Genomic DNA, 20,189 nt, shown 5'->3' on the forward strand with positions numbered 1-20,189 from the left:
AACTTCTAAAGAAGAACACTTTCGTTCAAAGAAAGTGGAAACATTGATTTTTTTTCAAAATACTTTGCTAGAGTTCAGAAGTACATAATTAGGAGAATCAAGGTGGTTTTCAACCACTGAAAGTTTATGAAGCAATTTGACGCACCACAATTACCTCCAAGATTTTCTTCTCCCATTACAACTACCACTAAGCCTATTTTCTAATTGGTCTGCCATGTATGGTGGTGGTCTACACCATCACCATAACTTTCATTTCGTAATAATTTTCAGGAAAAGGTGAGTACCTGCCCGCATAACAACTTAACTCCTTCTATTTAGAAACGACACCGCGGTGGCTGCCGTTAATGGCTCTGTTTCGGCAGAAAGGGAACTTCAATTTAAGGGCGCAGAGAGTGAGCAGTCTTTGAAATGATATTTTAAATCTGCCATTTTAAAGTCTCCACGGACCACACCGGGCTATCAGCAGTGGAGCGAAGGTGCTCAAAGCCGCAGCGCTGATAGCCAACACTTTGCCCGAATCGCTCTAGACCGAGCTCTGCTCCACGCTAGCCGAGTCCAGGCACACGCAGCTTCAGAATAAATAAAATACGTGTATTTTACAGTCCGCTGAGCGGCGGCTGGAGGGCTCAGACCGGCAGCCTGCCTGGCACCGCCGCACGCTTAAAAGGAGACAAAAGTATAAAACGCAGCAGAATTACAAGCCAGCTGTCACACTCGTGCAGCGCGCTGCTCAGAGAAGCACAGCCGCGGTGCCCTTTGCCCGCAGCAACAGGCTCAGCTTCAGGCAGCTCACGGCACTGCTGCCCCGAGACGTCCCTTTACTCACGGCCCAACTTATATTTCGCTTTTCCCTGGTGCTGCGCTTTTCCAGAAGTTCCCTCTTCCCCGCAGTTTCTCCCGACGGCTGCGGAGCGCTGCCCCGGGCGCGGCCGCACGTCGAGGCAGCGGCAGCCGCCGCCCGCCGCCCGGGGCACCGCGCTCCCCCCTGCCCGCCCGCCCGGCTCTCGCTCCCCGGGCAGCACGTACCGCCCGGCCGCGGGGCCCGCGGCGCCGCCCCGGCCTCCCCGCAGCGTCGTGCAGCTAAAATGGCTCCTGTCGAGAGGGGGAAGTGGTGCCCGGGCCCCGGACGGTGACTCACGGCGGGGCCGGGCGGCTCGGCTCGGAACGACACGACACGCCCCGGGGCGGCGGCCGGCGCTCCGCCGGGCCCGGCCCGCAGGTGGCGGCGGGGTGCGGGGTGGGACGGGCCGGCGGCGGCCTCGTGACCCGCCCGGGCTCCGCTCGGCCCGGCCCGGCCCGGCTCCCTCGTGTGCGGAGCGCGCCCGACCCGACCCGCCCCGCGCCGTCCTGCTCCCGCCCGGCTCCCCGCCGCTGCCTCCGAGCCTTACGAAACATCCCCCCGCTCCCCACCATGAGTAATAATTCACAGACTCAATTAGGTCGGAAAAGACCTCTGAGATCATCGTGTCTGACCCACGACCAAACAACCCCCTGTCAACTACACCATGGCATCAAGTGCACCTCCAGGGACGATGACTCTGCCACCTCCTTAGGCAGCCCATTCCCATGGCTGACGACCCCTTCTGCGATAAAATTCTTCCTAATGTCCAACCTAAACCTCCCCTGGAACGGTTTAAAACTGTGTTCTGTCATCCTAAATTAAATGAACAAACATATTTCTGCAGAACATCTCATCTTTTCAAGTAATATCGTCTTGCTCACACCAAACTGATTAGCCCCTGAAAAACAGTGAAACTTTGGAGGGCCAAAATGCTTGGGGAAATTTAAATCCAGTGGAGCACGGACAGACAGCCAATGCCAGAGCCAGTAAATTTCTGATACGCTCTTCATGTTCTTTAAACAAACCCTTGTGCCTAGTAAACAACACTCTAAAAGCCGCCTAGCCCACAGCAGTGCAGGTGCTTGGGATGGGCTCTACAATCACACAGGGCACGTTGAATGGCCTGACAGAAGCGTAATCTTAAAAATGTGGTGCAGAGGGTGAGGACAGAGTTACTTCTACCTTGTTTGTGTAGGAAGAGTACGCTCATGCTCTGTTCGTGGGCTGGCACATGCACTGGTTTTTCACAAATTCCCAGAGAAAGGCAGAGTCCAAAGCAGTGCACTCGCCATAAGGGAAGGCGTGACACAGAGACCCAAGCCGAACAGCCAACTGAGAGCGTGTAGCGGCAGGGCAAGGAGCTGGGAACCAAGGAAGCAGCAGGAGCAACCTTGCAATGAGCAGGGAAGATGAGAGTAAGAAAAACCTGAAGCTACTTCTAGCAAACACATTGAGATAAATTCCAACACATTTCAGGACAGCTGTCATTAACGCTGCCAGTAATAATTAAACAGTAGTCCCATAATTTTGCACTGCATAAAGCCCATAGTTTTATGGACATTAATATCTCCAACTACTGGTTATGCTTAATTACCAAGAAGTAAATTTTGGGGTTACTTCCAAGTAATCGAGTCCTTATGACACCTGCATGTCACTTAAAAGCAAAACTGGGTCCCAGTTTATTGTTTAAAGGGCAGTTACCCATGTATGATTTTATTAGATGTCGTTTATCATCCTGTTTTTGCAGCCTGCTTTAGGGGAAGATCTGAAAAAAGAAGCAGCAGTACACTTTTTATGACTTACTGATTAAAAGTATTAATTAAGTCAGTACTAAAATATCTTCACTACAGCTCTTTATCAAAATATGACTTCATAAGCATTTCTCAGTAGAAAAAAGTCCATGAGGAGAAAACACTGTGTCATTATTTTAGTCACTATATATTTTCCACCTCTCAGAACAGATGTATATTTCCTTCTCTCCAACAACTTAAGTCTAATCCAATCTTACATCTAAAAGCATTTGTTTCTTGTGCTGGAAAACCCTTTGTAAATCATGGGGCATAGAGGGAAGAAATCTGACCCAGGTGCACAATGGTTACAAGGAACTGTAACACTGGCGCAGGAAGAGCACCATTTTAATAATTAAAGAAAGTCTAATAGTTATGTTTTAGGGAGGAAAGAAACAACACATTCTTATCCAGGCAATCAACTAAATTGAAAAATTATTTTATAGTGATGTACTAGCACAAGCTATGCAAACATTGTGCCATTGCTAAGCTAAATCTGGAAGCAGTATTTTTTTTAAAAAGCATATGTAAAATGTAAACATTTAGCAAGAGAGAATGCAGGTGGATGTTCATCCCTGGAACTGTATCGGGTTTCTTCCTAATTATAATTTTGGCTTAAAAAAGTGACCGTGCCCATTGCTGGGATGAGTATTTCCACGAAACTTAGATCACTGTTTGCCCAAAAGACATAGCTAGACTCTGACCAACAGCACAGCTTAAGCCAATTTAAACAGCTTTAGCCCTCCACTCCATCCCAGCCTCATACTCCTCGCATGGAGCTACTCCCCCCACTGTTTCCCAGAGCAAATATTTGTGCAGCCGCACAGCGTGGCAGAGGGTGGAGCCCACCAGCAGAAAAGTTAAGGCTGCTTAATAAATAAATAAATAAATAAATAAATAACGCAGAACACAAATTTCACCTTGCTGCTGGCCCTAGCTCCTAGAGAAACACATGCCAAATCATGTGCTCCAAGGGGAGCAGCGCAGCCCAGCAGGCTTGGGGTGGCAGAGACCTGAATGTGGCTCCCACTTCTGCTGGGCTCAAGTGAAAACCCAAGCTGCTTCTCTTTTCACACCCTGCTTTGCTAATCATCTCCTCCTTCATAATTGGCTTTGAAAGCTACAGGCCTACAAGGGTGGGATGAGATGGGCTGTCAGAAAGTACAGGAGAAGAACAGCTCTCCTGAACAAGGGGCAGCCTGAAACTCTGAAGCCATGCGAGGACACACCAGAATGATGTGCTCTGGAGGTATCCTGCCCCACCTGAAAGACATATCACTTAGTCTTATAAAAACAAGCCAAAAGGAAGGTTTGTGACTGTGTTCAGCTTTCGGTTTTGGATGAGGGCTGGGGAGGAGCAAATACTGTTTTGATGAAGGAAAGGGAGCAGAAAATTTAGATCCAAAGGCTCTTAGCTTTTTATTTTTCTGCTACATTATACACAAATTCACCACATGAGAAGCCCTAGCAAGCTCCCATTTATGTGACACCCTGTGGTACCATTCCTAAAGCAGCTCAAGATGCTCTACCTCCTTTCCACTCCTGCAAGAGGAGATCCCACCACCCTGCTCCCAGCTCAGGCTCATACAATCACCTCACATGGACTTGGGGCTTCATCACACTGCCTCAAGACTGGATAGCAACCTGATTTAAGAAGTTTCTGGTTTGCATTTGTGTTTGTAGGATCACAGGCTTTGCAAAATAGTTCATCTCGGGTGTCTCTGGAAGGGAAGGAAAAATTCCTGCAATCCCATTCACAAGCACAGCCCTAAAGAACACCTGAGCAATGGATATGCCCAACATGACGCTGTGCATGGAAGGACAACACTTGAATCAGCTTTCACCCAAGCCTTAGCACCCAAACTCCTGCACCTTCTTTTCTCCTTGTGTACAACACCAAGAAATACCAGTAGTGGTGCTATCACATTTTAATCCAATAAATATGATCTGCATCTATCACAGCGTTACTGTTCCATTACTTTGGGTTTGCCGGCTGGCACCTCCCGTGGGGGTAGATACCACATACAACACAGACTGACACTTCTGTGGGTTTCTAATGCTGCCAGATGCATAATGACCTAAATATTTACACATGGAGAAATTGCATCAGGAGATTATAAGGTAACTTACTCCTATGCCCAAAGGAAGTCTCTGCTAGGACTTCAGGCCGAGAAAAATTTCTACCATTGTGTTATTTAAAAACTTAATCACAAATTCAGGCAATACACTTCTGATATTTATAAGACAACTGTTTGTCATCTACAAACTTGCATTTTGAAAGATTTCAATAGAAAAGAATCTCAGAGAAGAAATATGGGTGACACCTGGAGAGCTCCTGGAGAGGAGCTATCAGTTCTTAATTTGCAATTTAAAGGTATGGTTTAGTGATATTTTAGTGCACACTGTGAAAGTAGAGCACAATGAATTTGAGAAAATACAGTCTGCTTTTACACTGTGCTCATCTTCTGAACTTTAGTTGAATTGTTGGAAAGGAAAGGTGGTAGTAAACAACATGCATATAAAAAGGCCACTAGACTTTTCAAAAGTTGAGAGGGAAGGTATCTGGCCATCTGTGTTTAGTTGGAATCCTTCAGATAGTAAATGTCATCTTTCAAAATACACAAGGGAGTGTTTCTGAAGTCCAGCATAACTCTCCAAAAATGATTCCTTCGTAGCAGAAAGGCTGGAGGTGTCTGAAATTAAATGGATTCACAATCAAGAACCAGGCAGCTTTAACCTTGACCATTTTGTCGTTCCAACTGTGCCTCCAGTGTTTCCTAGTGAAGGCAAATTCGGCAAAGCCACTGCCTTTGCCAGCAGTACAGCAACATCCCACACAGCTACAAATCCCTGTCCTTGTACAGCCTTGCACAAACTCCTCTTGGATCACCTCTAAGTTATTCCTAGGTCACATCCCAGCAACATCAAGCCTCTAGGAAAATCTACTTCTCCTCACTCTTTCAAGTTCCTTCCTTCCTCCTTTTGTTATAGGTTTGCCTCTGCTGAGAAGTAATGTTTCTCAATATTTCTGAGAATAGTTTAAAATCTGGGTATATTCTCCTTTCCACTGATAAGCTAACTGTGGAGGAAAAGAATTGCAAAAATTGTAGATACAGCTCTGACATGGGATAATCTCTGATTCACTCTCAGCCAGAAACTACAGGCTCCAACTTGTCCCTGGCACTTCTTTACCAATCCAAACCACACTTTTCCCTTCCCATCCTCTCCCTACACTGCTTCTGATCCATGTGGTACCTGTTAAGCCCTCCAATGATCCTATTAAATGCCTTACTGTAGCAGAAAGCTGACCAGGGCAGATGGGGAATGCTGACTGCTCTTGAACTAGATCAGGCTGTGATGAGCACTGCCACCCAAGGACATCAGGCCTCCCTCTGTGGTAGTAATAACTACTACACTGGGCCAGCACTCAGGTACATTTTTCACCCTAAGATTCACATGATTTCACAACAGTCACAAAGAAAAAAAAAAAAAAAATCAATATTATTTGGGAATGCTACAGGCAGAGGGGAGGGACAGAGGTACCGCTTAACCCATGACTTTCTGACCTGATCTAGCTCTTGCTCTTTCCTCCCTCTGCACACTCCTTGCCCATTTGTTTCAGAAAGTGCACTGAAAGTTAACATCCTATAAATACCCCTGGCAGTAGGTGTGACAGAAGTCACACTTGTAAACCCACAGCTTGAAGGCAAGTCACGCAAAGAAATGAAAATAGAGATGGGACAAATTTATACCCCATACTACTTCTCTCAGTGAGCTTTAGACCTCACAAAAATCATGAAACAAAAGGAATTAAACCATGATCCGAAAATATTTGCAAAATACAATGCAGTGTTACCAAGTTTTCCCAGGAGAAAAATAAGAAATTGTCACACGTCACCTAATGCTATTGGTAAGCACACTCAGCCAGTTAAAGCTTTGGCATCCTAAAATCCAACTCACTTATAATTTTCTAATTTCCAGCTCTTCATTCAGAGTCACTAAACTGATCCAAAAAGGTCAACTTTCCTTACATCTTTGAATGCCATCTGCACAAACTGTTCCAGCACACACCCTACAAGAAACAAAGCAACTAACCAGAAGGAAATGGACAGAGGAATGCATTTTATACCAACAAAGAGCTAAATCTATCTGGATTTACTTTTTTTTTTTTAATCTAGAAGAACTTACTGTTTGAAAAGGCACAACCTGTTTCTGAAACAAGGCAGAAAACAGTATAATTCTAATCAAGGCCCAAGTACAGCTTTCCGTTGTAAAGGCAATGCCATTTTATATACAGAACACCTCACTACAACATACTTGCAACAAACAAAGCCAAAATGAATTAATTTTTGTTACTGAATATCCCAATAGAACCAACAAGGGCATAGCAATATCATGTCTTTATTCCAAATTTTCCCACAGTATGTTCATCAGCCCTGAAAATTCCTTTAAAATATACTTTAATAAATACAAATCTGTACAATCCTGGATGCAGTAAGATTGTGCTGGATCCTTAACTTTACAAAGGAAATGATCACTTGTGGGTACAGCTGGTTTGAAAGACAAGTATTAGGTTGCCTATCTCTACAGATTTGCACTCAAAGCTTTTAAGCAAATATGGATTTCCCACTATTGTGCAAGTAAGATACAAAGGTAAGGAGATACAAAACATGAAGTAAAATTCATAAATCTTACAAAATTCAAAAACATATGAATGAAAGAAAAGTCCAGACTTTCCAAGAATAAGAACTGATCTTTCCAGAAAGAGAGTCAGTTTGATTCTTGAAGTAGAACAGCACACCCAGCATCATCTCACAAGCTTCAGATCCCCCGCTATTATACTTCTTCAGAGCTATGCTACATTAACAGGATGGTTGTATTTGCTCTGGAATCCTTGCAAGGATAGTTTTTGAAGAATACTAGCTTAATCTGGAAACATTAGAGATGTTACTACAACAGTAGTGGTAAACTTGGCCTTTGCTCTTTTCCTTTCTTACACACACAAACACAAAATCCAAAACTATTTGTAAACATGTTGTTCTGTAGTTTTTCTTTTTGATGTCAGAATGTTGTAATCCCTGATACGAGAAAGAAAAGAAATTCAGGGCTGTGAATGAACAGAAATATATCCTAAGTGAAACTATGTTGCAAATACATCCAGAAGGAACAGAAAATCAAGGACTGGGCAGATTTTATATAGTCCAACAGTGGTTTCTTAACTGGGACACTTTGTAGTTGGCTAAGAAATCCTCATTAAAAAGCTTTAACTGTATTTTTTCTTCTGCTCATTCTGTGAGTCACTCATTACATTTCTGGATGTTGCAACACAGTCATGAATAATAATCACATACTGGGAAGAGGAAAAAAAACCAAAACAGTGCTCACAGTGGATTTTTTTAATGTCTGTATTTATCAGTCTAAAAATCAAGAGTGAAGCTGAGATTTTCAGAAGTTTCTATGCAAGGAATGCTATTAATCACAGACAAAGTATTTGGTACACCCAGACACTAGCACACAGACACATGCCAAAGTTACACAGCCGTGTCCGTATTGCTGTTATTGTTTGGCCTCTTTACAGGGTGGGAGCAGAGGGGGAGGGATCACCATGTTCCCCATCAAACCCTCTCCTGAGGGAGAACAGCTAGGCACCGCCCTTAGCTAGACAGTTCTGGACCCAAAGCTGCACTTCTGCAGCTGCCTCTTTTTTTTTTTTTTTTTTTATTAATTTTCTTTTAAAAACCAGAGAGTTAGGGTGCGGAGGCTGCGCAGTCCCAGAAAGCCATCCACACTACAGGAAATTACTGTTGATTTCTTAAAGAAGTACCAGGGAATTATTTATCCACATCTGTGTTTTAGACGATAACAAGAAAAGCATCCGACAGATGCACGTCAGGGTGGTTGCTGCAAGTTTTTCTACTGCTCCAGTCAGATGAGAAAGTGTTTACTTCTATTCCAATTTCTTTTATTCTTTCAATCCCACCGCCTTATGCAGGCCACACTGGCTACCTCAAACACTTGTGCTGACTCCCTATATGGATGTAGACGAAATTCATGTAATTAAAGGAAATCCAGATAAACATCATTTTTAGAAAAATGTCGAGCTAGAGTTCCGCGAATGTTTTAGATGCTTACAAGAATGCAACAGGGTATTTCTGCACTGCTCAGGATGTGAACACAAAGGAAAGGAAAGCATGTTTATTACTGCTCTTCCAGCTGCTCTAATTAATGGAGAAAGATAAAAGTGATAACTCGAAGAGGCAGGAGATAGAAAACAAATTGTGAAAAAAGGTAAGCTCATGTGAATTAATCAATTTTCCATTGCAACTCGCTCAGGCAGAGACCTGGCTATTAAAGAACAGTTAGCTAGAAACGCAACCTGGTTACTTGCTTGTTCAGGAAATAATATTTTTAGAAGCAGGCTTACCTATCCAAATACATGCTACATTAACCAATTGGTGAATACATAAATCATGGAGAAGAGAGAGGAACAAAAATAAAGACTGCAGGAAACAAAAAGGAGGGGTGTTGAGGAGCTCAGCTGGGAAACAGAACTGGCTGCTGAAAGACCAACATTTTTATCTCTCAGCTACATTTCAAGTCACAAAAAACAGTGTCCATCTCTATGCTCATCTTCAGCCAGGCAAGCAGTCCTACCAGCAAATCCTGTAGGACTGAGGTCCTGTGGATCAGTCCAAGAAATCAAACCATCACCACTGCTATTGTCACTTCCCCATAAAAACAAGGTACAACAGTCAGACATATCCTAAACAGGCATGGAGGTTCAGTTCCAGAGAGAATTGCTGCTACTATGATGTGTTTTGCAAAAGCCTCCCAGGAATCATCTTTCTTGGTTCTGTGGTCTAGAGAGCCATGAAAGCAAAACTAAGAATCAGAGACTAAGAGAACAAGAAGACATTATGGCAAGCACAGCTTCACACATGTGATTTTCCTCCTGCTTTCTGCTAACAGAGGTCATTTTGTTATTAATGGAAACAGCTCAATATTCTCCCCAAATAACCTGTCATAAAGACTTAGTATTCTCAATGCTACATTCAAAGTACTATATATAATTTATATTTATTATTTTAGTCTAACTTTGTCTCTTTAGCATTTTGATATATATGTTTAACCTTATAATCCATTTTGTCCTGCATTTATTAAAGGTTCATCAGCTTTAAAGATACGTATGCTCTGAAAAACGCCCCACTGGAATTGACTGACTTCAACTCCATCCACCATCAAGGAACAGGAGTGCTCACATTCTAGCACAGTAGCCTAAATTCAGACTGTTTCGTCTACTGTTCCTCTGTAACTAATTTTATTTCTTGAATTTTCCGTTTAATGCTCCCCATTTTTAGCAAGACTCATTAGAAATGTTTTCCAGCTCTGCATAACAGACAAAAATATACCACTAGGGAGTGAGATCACAGAAATCTTCCTGTGTAATTGAAGAGTAACATCAAACTAATTTAATGTTAATATTCAGAATAACAATAATTAAAACAACCTTTTTTAAGACAGTAGTCCATGATCTCATTGAGGAAGGGGAAAGAGTAAAGTAAATTACTTTTTTGTTTCTTTTTTCATTAATTGCTCTCATCCTCAGGCCTGTTGGTTTTATGATATGATCCCTTGCTGCTTTGCATAAGCTATCAGCAGCTTACTTCCTGCTACTCTGTTTCATGAGAAAACTAACTCCCCTACCCTAAACAAGCACCCTTTAATTCTTTTATTGCTAATTCTTACCTGCATGCAGCAGGTTGCTGCTTCTCCAGGAGATCCTAAATAGTCTGTCTCAGGGTTGTGGCTGCAGGTGATTGTAACAGTGTTAGGCACATAACTTCTACTTAACTTTCTGAAAATATACTAATTTTCTTTAATATACTGTAACACACTAAGTTTCCCCTTTCTACTCAAGTATATGACAGTATCCAGTGAATGTTTTCAAAGCTACCCAAGTATATTATTTGTGCACCATTCTGGAAAAAGTCAGATTTGGAGGTACAGGATTTATGAAACAAAATTATAATTGCAAACATGATCACAGTACTATGCAAAAGAACCACAATTATGCATTTTCTCCCTTAAATGACACCTGCACAAACACTTCTGCCTATTGAAACACCTATAGCAAGACTACTGCTCAGTCTGATAATAACATATACAGAATGGAAACTTGTATCTGAATATACATGTTCCAACTCCAAAAAGAAGACAGAGAGAATTGATACGGTTATCCACCACATGGTAAACCAGAAATTCCAACAAACTACAAAACTGTCTAATTACAAAACTGTCTAACTACATTTAATGTTGCTACATGTCTTGATGTCAATCTGAAACAGGGAAAGTGTGAATCCAGGAGACCTAGAGAATAAAGGAATTTTAGAAAAAGTAATATTCTTGACACGTGTTGAGGCAAAGACATGAGATCTTAAACCTAGTCTGAATCTGAAAGTATGTGAAGAAGTACACAATATTCTGCAATAATTCTCCACAGTAAAGGCATTCTCTCTAAAAATATCTTTCATTTTTCCTTCAGGAAAACATTAAATTAGTTGTTTTCTCTGACTAATGTGTATAGATTTGGGAAAAGAAGAAAAACCCCCACCTACCTGGTAAACACAATGGAGAGCTTCTACAGTAACAGTTTGACTTGACCTTTCAGCTGCTAGTCACACACAACGATAAAACAGAGACTATAAACCCCCATTTCTGATTCAGCTTTTATTTCATAGGGACAAAACACACCTACAAAAGTTAACATAATGGTTTTCTCACAGAAAACACATCAAGACCTTTTATGCCAACAACATCCTGAAAACATGCTGCCCTGAAAATCTGTTTTGTCTGACCTCTGCTTTAGACTGCCCCAAAATGTACATCCAGAGGCAAAGCAAGCTGCTACATCCGACTTTAGGTAATGCATTTGAAATAATTCACCTCAAATGAGTTACACAATGATGCAATCACCCCCTCCCAGAAGAGTACAATAACAATAATGATAGAAGTATATTGGTATACTTAAGGACATGAAAACAATTTAACATTGACAGATGCTCCTAGAAAAAATTCACAGTCATTTGCAAAGAATATAAAAGTATTTCTGTCTCTCGCCATCATGGCTGTAGTATACTTAGGATCAGAAACCAGTTTGTTCATTAATTAAAGTATTATATCTGTAAGGGTTGCCAAGTTTTGCTACATGACTATATAAACATTTGAAAACTGAATTTTAAAAATTCTTAGTAATCTTTTTATAAATCCTTCAGACCAATTCTGTTAACCCACAAAATTAGGTAAACTAAGAAAACCTGAAAAAAAACCCTAGAGGTTTGCTTTGGATGGTTTAAGATGAAGGTTTCATTTGAATAGCCATCCTATGAAAGACGGCTTCACAGAGTACATGGAAATCCGAACACATAAGAGCTCAGCTCTAACTCAGTGTGAGGTAAGCAGGTGCAGGGGGATCTATTCTCTGCTTAAAATTACATGTGGGTATAATTCCCCTCTACCAGAAGGAAACATGAAAGTAAAATGCTGGCACAGGTCTGCCAGCAGAAGGTTGGAGAAAGGTTTACAATTCTAGATTCTGTGGATACATCTCATTTCCGATATCTCCACTAACATACCACTGATTTCCTTAACCCCTCCCCCAGCAGTTTCTCAGCACAGTCACCAGAACCTGCCTCAGCTTTGTCACCTAAGCTCCCCAGTCCATTTTGAGTGAAATAAATCTACTGGTTTAACCTGGTAAGTTAAGCAAAATAATTTTGGCAGAAACAGAAGGGGTCCTGTTTTCAGCTGGCAGGTCAGGGGCAGTAAATGCAAGCAGAAGATGAGTGAACAGCTGCCGGGGGGGGCGGGGGGTGACTGATGAAGAGGACAAGCAGACATCACAGCTATGGACCATGCTCTAGAGATTCATTGTTCGTTAGACAACACATTTTTATCGCAACACAACTAGTTGTTGGATTCAACAATGACAAAGTTGGATCAGTCAGTGTTCCTATGGCAATACATGAACACTAGGTACTGTTACCATCCTTTTTCTGACAAGTCTTTCTGTCCTCTTACCCAAAATACCACTTCACTTGTCATTTATCTCAAAAAATACCAAATCCCATGACACTGGATGGCATAACCCAGTCACCTCTTCAGGAAACTGGTGACAAAGTCCACCCTCAGCTTCCCTTAAAACAAACATATCTGCTGTAATTCTCTTGATCAACAGTGGACCTTAAAAACAACAGACCTTTCAATTTCTCCTAGAGCTTTCCCTCTTAACAGAATGAAAGGACAGAGAACAGATACCAGAATGCTGTTCAATATCCCCTTGGCTGGAAAAGGTCTTTGAAGGCCTGCAGCAAGCTGCTGAATCCTACAGCTTCTCCAACATCAGTTCCACTGCCCCACCACCAGCTCATGCCCCCTCTCTGAAGAGTCCAAACACACCCCAGAATTGTCCAACACAGGTTAACATGCAAGCTGCTGGAAATGGCACAGTGGCAGTGCCTCTCTGGGCAGCAGCAGATGCTGAAACAGAAGCTGTAGCAGCAGATACCATGTAAGCAACCTTCTGCCAGGACCTGGAGAGTGCTTGGCTTCCTACCTGAATCTATGATACGCAAATGAGTCACAGAACAAGGTCAAGCAAGCTGAAACACCTCATTAAATTTTGCTGATGCCTGTATCACTAGGAAATCCAGACAATGTATCTACTTAATGTCACTATTGTATTCATGGAGGAAAAAAACTCCAGGATATCCACTGCCTAGAGTAGACACGTGGGTTTTAGTACTATTTTTTAACGTGAAAAAAAAAATTCTGTACACACATCCAAATAAAAGAAGGAAGTTAAATTCTGGAGAGTGGGCAAAATTACATCTTCACTGGCCACAGGTGTGCTAGATTAGGGACCAAATGGGAAGTCTGCACAACAGGTACAGAGTAATGCATTCCATAAAAACACTTGACTATTTTGATTATAGTGACACTTGGCTGTGGTGAGGTAGAAAATCAAACCTGACAGATAACCCAGTCCTACTACTATTTCTAGCATTTGTTAATTCAGAGTGCAAAATTAACCTACACATGAATTTGTGCTGTTAAGCATACAGTCAGCTATATAGCTCAATTATTGAACAGCATTATGTTCAAATTTTATATGCCTCTGAGATGGACACTTAACAATTCTGACAATTTTAATCTCAGCCTCAAACACTGTTTCACCTGACAACCAGCAAGGGAATGAAACTTACTAAATATTACAAACACTGTAAGATGCCACACAGTGACACCCATGACTGCACTTTCAAAATAGACACAATGTGGCAGTACTCATTATCATCTTATATTAACACAAGTTTTATCCAAATACTGAAACATCAAAATAGAATGCCAAATTTATTATTTGCTAATTATGCCATTTTATGAGAAGAAATTTACTAAATAGCCTAACTGAGCTCTTTAAAATTGAAAACATCCAATCTGATTTGTAATTTTATTATTAAGTCGGCTCCTGCATGTTCTAGAAATAAATAGTGCATTATTATTAACTCAAATGAATACAGCAACATGCATATGGGCCAAACACTAGAAGGCTGTACTGTCACTATTTTCTCAAACATGAATATCTCAATAGAGCAGATGAGGAAATTGTATTTAAAAATCATGTTTGAGAGGAGTGCTTGAGTATTTCCAAGTCAGTGGAAACACTCATATACATGCTTTCAAGACTAAAGATAGTGACTTACAAGAACTCTGTCTCCTCAAGTTTCAGTTCTTCTCAAAAAGTAAGCTTCCAGTAAACTAATCCTATATAGAAAATGTTTCATTAAAACCTTTGTAGGATATCTTAAAGTGTGAACAAAAAAGCCAAACCAAAACCACTGTAAAAGTTTGAACATCAGACTTTTGATACTATGTATGCTAGAGTACGTAAAATAAAATATGTTTTTTACAGAAAAAAACAATAAAATGCTTTAAAGTATATTTGTCCTAGCTCAGCTGCCAGGGTAAAAAAATGTGTCTGTTTGCTATATCAAAAAAAAAGGACTGTGGCATTATAAAGCACCATCTCATAGCTATCTATGCTCAAGTTCAATTCCCAGGCCAAATTAAACCTTGAGGTTTATTGTGAAGCTGCCTGAAAAGAAGCATTAAAGGTAATGCTTCAACTTGACTCAGGCAGTCAGTCATGTTTCAGGTTACAAAATTATTTCACTGACATACCCTCTGCTGTTTTAGTGACTGCCAGGGGTGCTCCGCTGCCAGGCCATGTGCACACTGCCTGCCTCTGTCTGCTTGCAGCAGATGTGGCTGCAGGAGAGGAATGCCCGAAGGACAGAGGGTTAAGGGGAGAGCAGTGAGCAGCTGAGTTCTGAACACTGAGCAATGTCCTTGCCTATCTAAAGGCAGAAAAAAAATTTCTTTCATCCCTGAATATAACTGACAGTATCCTGAACAAAGAAAGATGATACACCAACCTGGGAATAGGAGGGGACTCTGTAAAGTGAGGATCTGATATCCTGTCACCAGCTGCCACCAGGTGTTGATACTCTAGAGGGAAGTACACAATAATTAATCACACTCCCAGCAGTCAAATTAGGCACTGAGAAAAAAAGGTCCTCCTGAGCCAGGCGAAAACCAGCCAAGTTCTGAAGCGTGGCATTTTGTTGTAACCTTGTCCAGGTAGCAACATGTGTTACAATACATGGAAAGCACTGCACGTCATCTTGTTTTTTCAATCTAGGGAAAAATGCAGGTGAATGGAGTACAGTCCTTCCCCCTTATACACACACTGGAAACAGCCTCCACCAAAGCAAGTGAAAGCACATCTCTGAGAAGAAAACCCCAGCAACTTTAAAAACTCTCAGCAACTGCAAATCCTCTACAATCCTTTACCGACCTCATTGCTACTGATTATTTCAAAGTACAACATGCCTAACTTCATCTCTCAGACATTGGATAGTCAAGTAAATATGATGCATTTTCCTTACACACGTGAATGATATATACAGGCACCATTTTCTCTCTCAGATGTACAACCTGCAATTGTGACATGTGGTCTCCACATTTGTCACTGTGCTCGTATTAATATTTCACATCCTTCCTCACATGTGAGCAGCAAAACCAGACGTGGAATTCCTATGATCTTACTAATGCCATGTACTTTCATACTTCTGTGCAATATTTTTATTGCTACACAGCCAAGACCACACTTCAGTGGCAGCATTGCAATGAAAACTCCCATTAAGATGATTCTCTGCACAAATTCTTAAGCCTTCTTTTAATAAATCAGCAGTTTGCGGACAGTCCTCTATCATGCTGGTGTAACTATAATCCTGGTTCCTTTGTATGTGGCTGCATGAAAAATGCCTTCTGATAGATGCTGATCATTTAAGAAAATTATTTGGAGTATCATGTACTAGTAACTTGTTCCACACATGCACAAACCTGCAAATAATATGGTGGTATAGATGTGATATCATCACAAAAGCTGTGAATATATTGATATTAACCAGCCTTACACCAAGATCCAGTCCCCAGGGAACCTCACAAGAAACAGCTGCACTCCCATAGAAGAAAGCCACGCCTAAGTGCCTCCCTAAACTAAGAAAGATTTATGAAGCAACTTTGCCAATGTTTGTGGTATTTATTCCACAGTGACTCCATGGCACAATTGTTTTAAACTCACACTTCACTGCAGACTTAATAGATATATCAGGAACACAATATAGGGTGAGTCTGCTACAATAGAGCAGTTGATGAATAGCTTAGGAATTTGGAAGATGTGGGTTTTTTACAATTCAAAACGCTGGGAAGCAATTTGCTTTAGTTCTACTGTAAACTGGTCTTTAACAATCTTTTAGTCATTTTGAAATATTCAGAACTAGTAAGCCCTGGCTTGTCATTTATTTCAGAGGCTCCATTTTAAAGTTTTCAATTTTTCAGCCAGGAAAACAACAATGAATAATATGAGTAAGGAAAATCATTTCTAGCATTAGCCAAAGATTAGGTTCCTTTCTCTAGTAAGGAAAAAAAATCCAACAAACCAAAAGAACGGTTAGTAGACCAGGTAACCAATCAAATAACATTGTAATTCAGCAGCATATTTCCATGTACACAGGATTGGTGAAGCTTGTAGCATCGCCTATTAGGCAGCTGCTGAACACTTCCAATGCAAGACGCTGCTTCCAGCTGCTTGTAACTTGGCCAGACTTTGACTGCCTGGGTTGAAATTTTCCAAGCTGAATGTCTGCCTCAGGCTAAATTTTGTTCCATGTGCTGTAGAAGTTACCTCTGAGTGAGGGGTGCAGAAAGAGGCAGACTGGGATTAGAAGAACTCGGCCAAAATACTTGAGCTGTTTTCAGAACAAAACCAGGAAAAATGCTGTCTCCCAACAGCAACAGGCCTCTGGCAAACTTGAAAGCCTGTAACACTCTTCCATCTCCCGGTGACAGATCGCAATGAAGGGTGGAGCCCATATATTGGAGGTCCCCCTTTTGCTGCCCTCATGAAAAGTCCACCTGCATTTGGTGAAATGTCCAAATCCAAACTGCACTGTGTGCATTTTCAGTAGGTGTTTGATAGGCCACATCAACATTGTTCTCAGCTCCTCATGGTGATCAGACAACAAGGGATATGAACAAGTACAGCAACAGAGACCACAGCCACGACCTGCCACCACTGGTTACCCTCAACAGGGGGCTCTGACAGCAGAGTCCCAGGTGTTACATTAGGAATCCAGCTGATGAAGGACAGTGACACAAATATACTACCCTAGGCTGCCTATCTGCTTTTTGGCGCTTTTCCTATGGGAAAGAAAATATAGGAAATTACTTATAAAATGCAGTACTAAAAACATGATAAGCAAAGCAGAATTTAGAAATTATTAGAATTGGTCTACAGTAACTAAAAATATCTCCTAGCACTCATATGCATCAATCTCTAATTAGATCAATCTGTATTTGCAACTGACCTGGTCACATTTTTTCCCACTGAAGCTTTGCTATAATTAACACACAAGCTCCTCTTTTTGCCCTTGTTCTCTAGAGCATCAGCACACACTTTCAAATCACAGAGGAAATTATTTCTTTTCTCTCAGGTTCTTATATGGTTCTCATCACTACAGTAATCTGTAAGATGAAGGATACTGTTGTCCATATATTATTAATACGGGAAACTAAGACAAAAACACTGAGTGAGCAATTCTAACGCTCAAGGGCTTGTATTTCTAACATGCTTAGACACGAGAAACATCTTCTGTACACAGAGAGCAAACAAACACTCACTTATGTTCCACGTGGTTAAGTTAAGTTTAGCTTAACTGTGAAGCAGATCCCAGGGACTCAGGTCAGGCTCCCAGAAAACTCAAAAGACCATGGGCAAAAAACTTTCATGTTTATGTGGAAATCAACAGCAAAGGCTGGGGCTGCAAAATCCGATTCTCCAGCTGTCTCAGCAACGAAGCTGTCTCTCCCTCTGTGTACAGTTGTTTGCATTGTTCTTGTTACCTCTTCTCTCTGCTGCCCAGCTGCTACACCTTGGGGGACGAACCTCTGGTCCCGAACTGGCCGGGAAAGATGCAGGCACATCCTGTCACGACCAACATCATCGTCGGGCACAGGCCCGCGGCAGAGATGAGCCCGGCATCCTGAGCACTTGGCTTTGTAAACTTACCGACGGGGTAGGGCTGGGCACAGGGGAGAGGCGGTAAATGTACAGAATATATAGAGATCAGCGACATCCACTGGGTGGCAGGCATGTTTCACGGTATCTAGATCCAGTGTGTATACAGAGGTATACAAAATGAAAGTTCCTAAATATTGGACTTGTTCCCTGTCCCAGACGCAGCAACTGAACGGACACGGTAAAAAAAAAGAAAAAAATCTAAAAATCCCATAGAGGGAAGTTAACGTGTTCTGCCTTGACTTTAACACCAGCTTCTTGTCCGTGGTGCTGAGGCACTGGAACTGCCCTGGCACCTCGGGGGTTAGAGCTGTGCAGACACACCGTGTCCCATGTCTCTTCCGTAGGTGGGTGCCCTCACTCGAGGTAGGAGGGATCCTATAAGAGTCTTCAGAGTCTCTGTTGCACTAATTAATGACCAATGCCTACAGAGGCAAAGCCTTTAAACTCTTCCCCAATTTAACAAACTCAGGGGGGAAGGAATTTGTTTGGACTAATAGCTGTAAATGAGTCCATGTGTAAGGAGCTAAACTTTAAACTTGAAAGAAACATAAAAGGCTGTATTTTCCATGGATTTCCACTTAGGATCTAAGCAGAATCATTTCAGAAGTTGCTTAGATGAAGAGGAGGCCGTCAACCGAATTTTAACCCGGGGCATACATTTATAGCCATGTTGCAAACTACATAAAAAGTACACTTATAATGGAAATGCTGACAAATGCAAAACTCCTGCAGCTAGCTATGACAATCTGACCACAAGCCCTCCTTGTGAGAGGAAAAGGCAACCTCCTCACCTCCCTTCTCAGCCAGCTCGACAGCGAGCCGGGGCGGGGGGTGCTAGGTACAGGTACCACTGCCCTGTCCTTACAGGATCGAGGCAACTCTTACTCCCCGTATTTCCCACATGTTGAATGAGCCACCCCCCTGTTTTTGCCATAAACAACCGGAGGGCCTCTTACAGCCATGACTCACTCCGCAGGCTTCTCCTCCACCCCTGTGCGTGACTGTAGCAAACAGGCTGCCAGCTGCAGCCGGTGAATTAACACGACTTTTTTCGCAGAACCGTGGGGAGATCAGTCACACAGGGCGGGGCGGGAGGGGGGGAAAGAGCGGGGGGTGAGGGTGTGCTGTGAAACACCAGCCCGGGGTGAGTTTTACTTGTGCGGGAAGCAGCGGAGGAGGCGATCCGGGGCCAATGTGCCGGGGACGCCCGAGTGTGACCGTGTCGTCCCCATCTCCCCCCCGCCCCGGGACGGCGCCGGCCCTTGCCCCCCTCCTCTCCCCCGGCCCCCGCCGCGGCTGCCCCACGACGGCGAGAGAAGCGGGCGGCCGGGAGGGAGGCAGGCAGGGAGAGAGGGAGGGCAGGGCGGCGGCGCCAGGGCCAGCGGGGAGAGGGAGGAGGTGAAGCCGGCACGCAGCAGGAGCCCTCTCGACACGCGCGCCGCCGAACTCCCAGAAAAGTTGGCAGCGGCGTCCGGCGGGACGGGGCTCCTCTGGCCGCCGCCCTAGGGCGCGCAGCGCCGCCCGGCCGGGGCCCGGTGCCTCCCCAGCCCCTTCGCACCCTGTCACCGCCCTTCTCCCCACACCTGCCATCTCCCACGGGTGCCGCGGGGCAGGGACTGCCCGGCACGGGGCGCTGCCGGCGGCGGGGCTCGAACCCGTGGTCCCCGGTGTTTCTCCCCACGGCAGGGGAGGCGGCTGAGCCTCCCGGTGCCCCTGAGCGTGGGACTCGGGCGGCGGGCGGCACTCACCGAGCGGCCGCGGCTCCTTCTCCCTGTCCGGGCGGCTCCCGCTGAGCGCTCGCCTCCCCGGGGGCGAGGGAGGAGGAGCGGGAGAGGGCAGGAGGTGGAGAAAGGAGGGGCGGAGA

At 43.4% G+C, this 20,189-nt stretch overlaps 1 protein-coding gene across 6 annotated transcripts in view; it reads right to left on the reverse strand.

The window, feature by feature from the left end:
- ELF1 (E74 like ETS transcription factor 1) overlaps positions 1-20,178 on the reverse strand; it is an 84,883-nt gene extending 64,705 nt beyond the window's left edge. For 2 of the 6 annotated variants that reach the window (XM_058834500.1, XM_058834520.1), the window contains exon 1: positions 1,027-1,210. The gene's annotated coding sequence lies outside the window, so the exon portion shown is untranslated. Of the gene's footprint in view, positions 1-826; positions 942-1,026; positions 1,211-15,116; positions 15,190-20,073 lie in introns of those variants that run through there. The other 4 variants (XM_058834528.1, XM_058834510.1, XM_058834547.1 and 1 more) reach the window with 4 other exon arrangements.
- Between the last annotated feature and the right edge of the window lie 11 nt (positions 20,179-20,189).

Source organism: Poecile atricapillus, chromosome 1, assembly GCF_030490865.1.
Source record: "Poecile atricapillus isolate bPoeAtr1 chromosome 1, bPoeAtr1.hap1, whole genome shotgun sequence".
Classification (NCBI taxonomy): Eukaryota; Metazoa; Chordata; class Aves; order Passeriformes; family Paridae; genus Poecile; species Poecile atricapillus.